The sequence below is a fragment of the Rhineura floridana genome, chromosome 6, assembly GCF_030035675.1.
Source record: "Rhineura floridana isolate rRhiFlo1 chromosome 6, rRhiFlo1.hap2, whole genome shotgun sequence".
Classification (NCBI taxonomy): domain Eukaryota; kingdom Metazoa; phylum Chordata; class Lepidosauria; order Squamata; family Rhineuridae; genus Rhineura; species Rhineura floridana.
Genome location: NC_084485.1, coordinates 3,485,256 through 3,494,373, shown reverse-complemented (window position 1 = coordinate 3,494,373; position 9,118 = coordinate 3,485,256).

Sequence of the window (9,118 nt, the reverse complement as noted above, 5' to 3'; positions counted from 1 at the left end):
CTCTAAACTAAAAAGCCCCAAATGCTGCAACCTTTCCTCGTAAGGGAGTCGCTCCATCCCCTTGATCATTCTGGTTGCCCTCTTCTGAACCTTTTCCAACTCTAGAATATCCTTTTTGAGATGAGGCGACCAGAACTGTACACAGTATTCCAAATGCGGCCGCACCATAGATTTATACAACGGCATTATGATATCGGCTGTTTTATTTTCAATACCTTTCCTAATTATCGCTAGCATGGAATGTGCCTTTTTCACAGCTGCCGCACACTGGGTCGACATTTTCATCGTGCTGTCCACTACAACCCCGAGGTCTCTCTCCTGGTCGGTCACCGCCAGTTCAGACCCCATGAGCGTATATGTGAAATTCAGATTTTTTGCTCCAATATGCATAATTTTGCACTTGTTTATATTGAATTGCATTTGCCATTTTTCCGCCCATTCACTCAGTTTGGAGAGATCTTTTTGGAGCTCTTCACAATCCCTTTTTGTTTTAACAACCCTGAACAATTTAGTGTCGTCAGCAAATTTGGCCACTTCACTGCTCACTCCTAATTCTAGGTCATAGAACATCTTTCCTTCAGTGAATGTGAGGAGCACTGGAGTATGTGGGGCTCTCAGAGTAATCCTTGTGATGAGAAAATGGTTGTTACTTTCCACAGAGAAATTGTGGTGTTCATGCTGATAGTGCCCCAGATCTACTGCTTGAGGGACACTTGCTTAGACTTATGGCAGAGCCTCTTTTGCCAGTTAAAAGTTCCTAATTCCCCATTAATCCATTTGTGTCCCCAGTCCCCATAGCCCTCTTTCCCCTGTAATTCAGTTTCTACTCCCAGCTTCAACCACCCATAATTTAGGGTTGCCAGGTTCATGGCTTGAGACTGACCCTGTATCTTTAGGAGAAGAGAAAGTCAGCCAAGTGCAGGTGTTCTTGCAACTCTGTAATGGGGAAAACCACAAGGTGGAATTCTCCCTCCCCCCTGCACACCTTTTAAAGATACAGAAGACATCTTGGCAACCAAGGAGGGAGAATTCCACCTTGTGGCTTTTCCCATTACAGTGTTGCAAGAACACCTGCACTTGGCTGACTTTCTCTTCTCCTAAAGATACAGGATCAGTCTCAGGCCCTGAACCTGGCAACCCTAAATATGGAGTCTCCTGTTCTGCTATTTATTTTGTTTTAGGTCACCGCCTGCTTTCCCCTTCTTCACACCACTGCTCTTTTGTGCCTGCTGTGGATCTTCTTGAGCCCTAGGTCTGTATTGCAGAGAGAGAGAGAGAGCAGTTTTCTCTTAGCAAAGCATTTGTCCAGACATCTGCATCTTCAGCGTGGCTTTTTCCAAACATGAACCATTTCCAAAGAAGACCTTGGAAAGGTCAATGGAGAAGGCAATGGGATAGGAGGACGTGTCTTGTTTTGTAATGAAACATCCTCTCATTAGGCACGTCAGGGCTTCTAACCACCCTAGTGACCTTTAGCAGAGGGTTGCTTACGTTGACTTCTGGCTCATTATGCAGACCTGGCTCAGAGCCTGAAGTGGATCAAAGGCCCTGATAACATGATACGGCCTTCTTAGCTTAGATTGTGTGTCTGGCTCTTGCTCTTTCCTGGGTTGGCATTGAAACCCACTGAGCTTGCGAAGTCTCACCTGAGACAATGGCTGTGTTAATAAGCTCTTTGTCACCCGAGTAGAAGCTTGTGGTGGCTGGGGCAAGATAAGCTGTTCTTCTAAGCCTGAAAGCCATCCGGGACAAGCCAGCCCTTTGGGTACCAGCCTGCTGCTTGTCAGAAATTGAATGAGGTTGTGCAGAGCCTTCTGGGAATGGTGAAGACCCGGACAGCTCCAGTTTGCAGAGGCCCTGGGCCAAGGCCGGGGGGGGGGGCGGAGGAAAAAGGGAATGCAAGGTATATGCCCATGGTGTACTCTGCCTGGATCCTGAGGCCTGAGCAGCTGCGCAGGAGAATGCCATGTGTTAACGTCAGTCCTTCAGCATGAGGCTGTGGGCTATGGCGAAAGAGGATGCAAAGGGAGACAGGCTGTCTAAGGGAAGGACTGCGTGGCAGGAGCAGGGAGCAGCTCGTCTGAATTTTGGTTCTTCTCTGTTTCTCATTTTTTCCAGTCTTAAGTTCAATTCTCCACATTTACACATCAGATTGTGAATTCTTTTTCTTCTTCTTTTAAAAAAAACCTCATGAAAATTCATCCACATTTTAGCATGAATTTCTCCTAATAAGCACATTTTTGCAACGCAGTTTCCCCTGATATAATCCATTTTTGTGTTAATTTCACTAATATATGTATTGACATGCACACGTTACCCTCGTGCATGCTTTTTGTGTGCACATCACTTGGCTGTAGAACTGCATTGCAAAATTCAGAGAAGTGAGAATTTCAAATGGCAGCTATAAACACATCCACACCAGACATTTATTCCACTTTAAACAGACAAGACTTCCCCTAAAGAATACTGGGAAGTGTAGTATGTGAAGAATGTTAAGAGTTGTTAGGAGACTGTGAGTAATTCTCTGGGAAGGAGGACTGACTGTTAAACCACTTTGGACACTGGAGCTCTGTCAGGGGAATAGGAAGCCCCATCTGCACAAGACATTTCTTCCACTTTAAGCAGTCATGGCTTCCCCCAAAGAATCCTGGGAAATGTAGTTTGTGCTGACAGTTGTTTGGAGACCTGCTATTCACCCCCCCAAGATACAATTCCCAGAATTCCCTGGGGGAAGAGGGATGGATTGCTAAGCCACTCTGGGAATTGTAGCTCTGTGAACGGAACAAGGCCCTCCAAACAACTCTCAGCACCCTTCACAAACTACACTTCCCAGGATTCTTTGGGGGAAGGCATAACTTTAAAGTGGAATAAACGTCTGGTGTGGATCTGGCCTGTGTTTCAGCTTGGGAGTTGGTTTGGAAAGTGTGAATTCAATAAGCTGGCCTTTAAATACGAACTGAATCAAATTTGTCCCCAGTCCCTATGCAGAAGCTGCCCTGTCCTCCTGGCCTGGATGTTATCACCTGCTCTGCTCCTGGATCTGATCTGGTGGAGAAGGATGCTTCTAGATGAGACAAGACAGCCAGGATCCCCATTGGCATTGGCAAGGGAGGACAGTAATGCCACCAAACCTGTATCTGGGAGGATTCTAACTGCCATCAAGGAAGAGCTGTGTGGCAGGAGCATCTCTGCCCTCCTTGTGTGGACATTGTCACCAGGTCTGCTTTTATCAAGAGCAAGACAGCCAGAACTGCCACTGACGTCAGAGAAAAGTTGCCGTTCTTTGAGACAGCCAGAATCTGCATATTTTTTATTTATTTATTGTACTTATATACTGCCCCATAGCCGAAGCTCTCTGGGCAGTTTACAGTAACTAAAAACATTAAAACAAATATACAAATTAAAAAACACATCTTTTAAAAACAATTTAAAACACAATTTAAAAATTTAAAACAATTTAAAACATAGTAAAAGGTAAAGGTGTCCCTGCACTTGTAGTGCGAGTTGTTTCCGACTCTTAGGGTGACGTCTTGCGATGTTTACTAGGCAGACCGTATATATGGGGCGGGATCGCCACGGAGGGTGTCACTATGTCACTATGTTACATTACAATAAATTGTATCACGGAGTACATTCAAATGGTTTTAGGAACATGGGAAGCTGCCTTAAGCTGAATCAGACCATTGGTCCATCTAGCTCAGTATTGTCTACACTGGCTGGCAGCAGCTCTCCAGGTTTTCAGGCGGGAGTATTTTCCAGCCCTACCTAGAGACGCCATTGGGGACTGAACCTGAAACTTTCTGCATGCAAAGCAAATCCTTCACCACTCGTTGATGATCCACCCTCTTGTTTGTTCACAGCAACAAATAAATTAGTTTGATTTTGATTGAGTGATATTTGCAATAAATAATAATAATAATATGCAGTTTCAGAATAAAAACATCAACATCCATTAAAAACACAATAAACAATCCCACTAAAAAGGTAAAGGTAAAGGTGTCCCCGCATTTGTAGTGCGAGTTGTTTCCGACTCTTAGGGTGACGTCTTGCGACGTTTACAAGGCAGACCGTATATATGGGGTGGGATTGCCAGTTCCTTCCCCGGCCTTTCTTTACCCCCCAGCATATGCCGGGTACTCATTTTACCGACCACGGATGGATGGAAGGCTGAGTGGACCTCGACCCCTTTTACCGGAGATTAGAGATTCCGTTAGAATCGAACTCCGGCCGTGAGCAGAGCTTCGGCTGCGTTACCACTGCTTACCACTCTGTGCCACGGAGGATCTACTAAAACATAGTTAGACAGACCTAAACAACTGCCTTATAAGAACTGTAACTTTTAAGAACTTGTGCTTGAGCTAACTTTTCCCTTCTCCCTGCTGTTTATTTTCCTTGTGTGCTATGCCTTTTTAGATTGTGAGCCCTAGGGCAGGGACCATCTTATAACTGCTCTGAGAGACTTTTTGGGCAAAGGATGGAATAGAAATCCTGCTAATCATTCAGTCAATCAATTAGTCATTTGTACCCATACCAAACACGGCTGCTTGCACCATGCATGGTAAACCTGCCTCTGGAGTTCTGCCACCTGTTCTTTTTTAGCTGCCCTGCTTCTCCCAGAATGCAGAAAATATGTAGGTGAAATGGCTTCCTTCCCTGTTGGTTTAGCTGGAAAATGCTGGGAAAAGTTTCTGTGTGGCTGATTGCTCTTAAAGGTGCAGGAGCAGAGCTCTGTTAAAAGTTTTGTAAAAAAACCACCCCAGACTTTGGACCTGGAGGCATTTTTATATTATGTACTTGAATCATTTGTACCAGAACTCAGTAAGGTTTTGTCTTGGGGGCCCTGTTTTCAGTACCCAAACTGAGTTGTGGAAGATGTACATTAGGGCTCATCCACATGGTGGTTTACTGTGTGTTTGGTGCTACACACATCTCCTTTTAATTTGTTTGGTTCACATGATGTTACCGGCAATACAGATAGCAAACAGAAGCTATCATGCAGTTCTTCCCTTGTAAATCTGTACTAACCCAATTTGCTGATAATACAAAAAGAGAAGAAAAAAAGTCTTCACTCCATATCTCTAGTGCTTGCAGACACTTTGCTTTGATGCTTTAGGTGCATGTGTCCATCGTTCCTCTCTCCATGCCCGCTCCCTCCTCCTCCCTTTGTTCATTTTATTTCCTGTAGGCTGCAAAGCAACTTCCGGTTGCTCTCCTCCATTCTGCTGGCCTTTTTTATCTGCACACAGTGCCTTTATTTTCTTTCTCCCCTAACTTGTGTGCAAAAGCATAACATTGCTCAAATAAAGATGAGTATTTCAGCTGTATCCTACCAGGGAAGTGAGAGCAAGTGTGGTATAAAGGTTTCTTCTATAAAGAGCAAGTGTGGTGTAGTGGTTAGAGTGTTGGACTATGAGCTGGGAGACCAGGGTTCAAATCCCCACACAGACATGAAGCTCACTGGGTGATCTTGGGCCAGTCACTGCCTCTCAGCCTCAGAGGAAAGCAATGGTAAACTACTTCTGAATACCACTTACCATGAAAACCCTATTCATAGAGTCGCCAGAAGTCAGAATTGACTTGAAGGCAGTACATTTACATTTCCTACCAGGGAAAACACAGATATTCACACTTCTGGTTTTTTTAAGAAGGAACCCCCTGCAGCTGTAGAATAGACTGAGCATGTTCGGTCATCTTAACAACCAGAGGCAGTGGAAATGTATAATTAGAGGGCAGGGCTACAAGGAAAGAGCGAGAACAGTGCCCTCAGAGGAATGCCTGTTTGTGTGAATGGGAAAAAGCAATTGGCAGCTAACTTTTGAGCAGGAACTGTGGATGATGCAAATGAAAAGCAAAGCAATTTTTTTTTTTTACAGCTGTAGGCTGAGACCCACTGAGAAAGTGTGAGGGAGGAGAGAGCCGTTGTAAACCTTCCCTTAAGCATTGCAGGGAGCAAGAATAAACACAACCGAAAACGGTTGAGATAATTTTAGGTCAACCAGAAGACGGACATGTGGCACCTACATAGCTTATAAAGTTCTTTGCCAGCCTGGTGCACTATAGATGATTTGGACTGGACTACAGCTTTAGTTAGTCTCAGCATCACACAGCTGACTTGTTGACCAAAACATCTGGACGGCACCATGGTGGGGAAAGGTGGCTACTAGCAACTGGGAAAGGTGGCTACTAGCAACTAGGAAAAGCAACTCCTGGCGAATAAAAACTAGCAGGGATGGAACAGTTGGCTGGGCCAAGGAAGAGATTACGCCTCTTTACGAGAGGGAGTGGTCCCTGGCTGTCTGAAAGAGGCAGTGGTGAGACCACTTCTGAAAAAACCTTCCTTGGACCCAGAAAATTTCAACAGCTACAGACCGGTAGCAAATGTTCCATTCCTGGGCAAGATCTTGGAACAAGTGGTTGCTGGCCAGCTCCAGGCGCTATTGGATGAAACCGATTATCTAGATCCATTTCAATCGGGTTTTAGGCCCGGTTTTGGCACTGAGACGGCCTTGGTCGCCCTGTTTGATGACCTATGTCGGGAGAGGGACAGAGGGAGTGTAACTCTGTTGATTCTCCTTGATCTCTCAGTGGCTTTTGATACCATCGACCATGGTATCCTTCTGGAGAGGCTCGCGGAGTTGGGAGTTGGAGGTACTGCTTGGCAGTGGTTCCACTCCTACTTGGCGGGCTGTCTCCAGAAGGTAGTGCTTGGGGAACATTGTTCGACACCGTGGGCTCTCCAATGTGGGGTCCCACAGGGGTCGGTTTTGTCTCCCATGCTTTTCAACATCTATATGAAGCCGTTGGGTGCGGTCATCAGGAGTTTTGGAGTGCGTTGTCATCAGTATGCTGATGACACGCAGCTCTACTTCTCCTTTTCATCCTCTTCAAGTGAGGCTGTCGATGTGCTGAACCGTTGCCTGGCCGTGACAATGGACTGGATGAGAGCTAACAAACTGAGGCTCAATCCTGACAAGACTGAGATGCTGTTGGTGGATGGTTCTCTGATCGGATGGTGGATATATACCCTGTCCTGGATGGGGTTACACTCCCCCTAAAGGAGCAGGTTCGTAGTCTGGGAGTCTTCTTAGACTCTTCCCTTTCACTTGAGGCTCAAGTAGCCTCGGTGGCACGGAATGCATTCTACCAACTTCGGTTGGTAGCCCAGCTACGTCCCTATTTGAGCAAGGAGGACCTTACATCAGTTGTACATGCTCTGGTAACCTCGCGTTTGGATTACTGCAACGTGCTCTACGTAGGGCTGCCTTTGAAGACAGTTCGGAAGCTACAGCTAGTGCAAAATGCGGCGGCCAGATTGTTAACAAGGACCAAGCGGTCCGATCACATAACACCTGTTCTGGCTCACTTGCACTGGCTGCCAATATGCTTCCGGGCTAGATTCAAAGTGTTGGTATTAACCTATAAAGCCTTATGAGGCACAGGACCACGATACCTGTCAGAACGCCTCTCCCGATATGAACCGGCCCGTACACTACGTTCTACTACGAAGGCCCTCCTCTGGGTTCCGACTCATAGAGAGGCCCGGAGGGTGATGACAAGATCTAGGGCCTTCTCAGTGGTGGCCCCCGAACTCTGGAACAGTCTCCCTGAGGAGGTGTGCTTGGCACCGACATTGTTATCCTTTCGGCACCAAGTTAAAACCTTCCTCTTTTCCGAGGCATTTTAATTTTAATTTAAGCTAACTTAATTTTAAATCTGTTGTAATTGATTTTAGATTGTTTTATTTTTATATGTCTTTGTTGTATTATATTGCGTATTTTATTGTATTGTATATTGCTAGTCGGGCGGTATAAAAGTCTAATAAGTAAATAAATAAATTGTGATCTCTTTGAATGAAACAATCAAAGCATGGGACACAATGCTTATATTTAGAAATTTAATTATTGAACAGATATATAAACTTTCAGAAAAAAGTTTCCTATGTTTACATACCACCACTTTAGTTTTTTAGAGTGGTGCAACACAAATATAGTAAACACAAATACAGTAATGAAACAACAAATATATCCCTTCAAACAACTACAGTGTATAAGAAGTCAAAATACATGGGTGAGTAAGAATATTTTTGCCTGGCATCAAACAGATTGTGATATATGCACCCTCTCTGGGGAGGGTGTTTCATAACTGGGGCATCATTGCTGAAAAATCGCCTTGTTTTGCTGGTAAGGGAAGTATCTGGGGATCTTAAAGCATGAGCAGGGAATGTTCAGCCCTCCAGATGGTGCTGAACTGGAACTCCCATCAGCCCTGGAAAGCATTGCCAATAGCCAGAGATGATGGGAGTTGTAGTTCAGCAACATCTGGAGGGTCAAAACTGACATGAGTTGGAAGGGGTCTATAAGGTCATTGAGTCCACCCCTCTGCTCAGTGCAGGAATCCAAGTTCAAGTGGTTCCATAGTTGTAATGCTCTAACAGTTAGGAAGTTTTTCCTGATGTCTGGTCGAAATCTGGCTTCCTGCAACTTGAGCCCATTATTCTGTGCCCTGCAATCTGGGACGATTGAGAAGAGATCCTGGCCCTCCTCTGTGTAGCAACCTTGCATGTACTTGAAGAGTGCTATCATATCTCCCCTCAGTCTTCTCTTCTCCAGGCTAAACATGCCCCGTTCTTTCAGTCTCTCCTCATAGGGCTTGGTTTCCAGTCCCCTGATCATCCTCGTTGCCCTCCTCTGAACCTGCTCCAGTTTATCTGCATCCTTCTTAAAGTGTGCTCTCCAGATCTGGGCACAGTACTCAAGATGAATAGAGGGGAACTAGTTATTTCATGCAATTTGGGAAGTGTACTTCTGTTAATGCAGCCTAAAATAGCATTTGCCTTTTTTGCAGCCACATCACACTGTTCACTCATATTCAGCTTGTGATCAACAACAACAATCCCAAGATCCTTCTCGCATGCAGTATTGCTGAGCCAAGTATACCCTGTGCTTTCTTTTTCCTAGGTGTAGAACTTATCCCTGTTAAATTTCATTCTGCTGTTTTCAGCCCAGTGCTCCAGCCTATCAAGATCTGTTTGAATTTTGTTTCTGTTCTCCAGAGTATTAGCTATCCCTCCCAATTTTGTATCATCTGCAAATTTGATAAGCATTCCCTGCACCTCCTC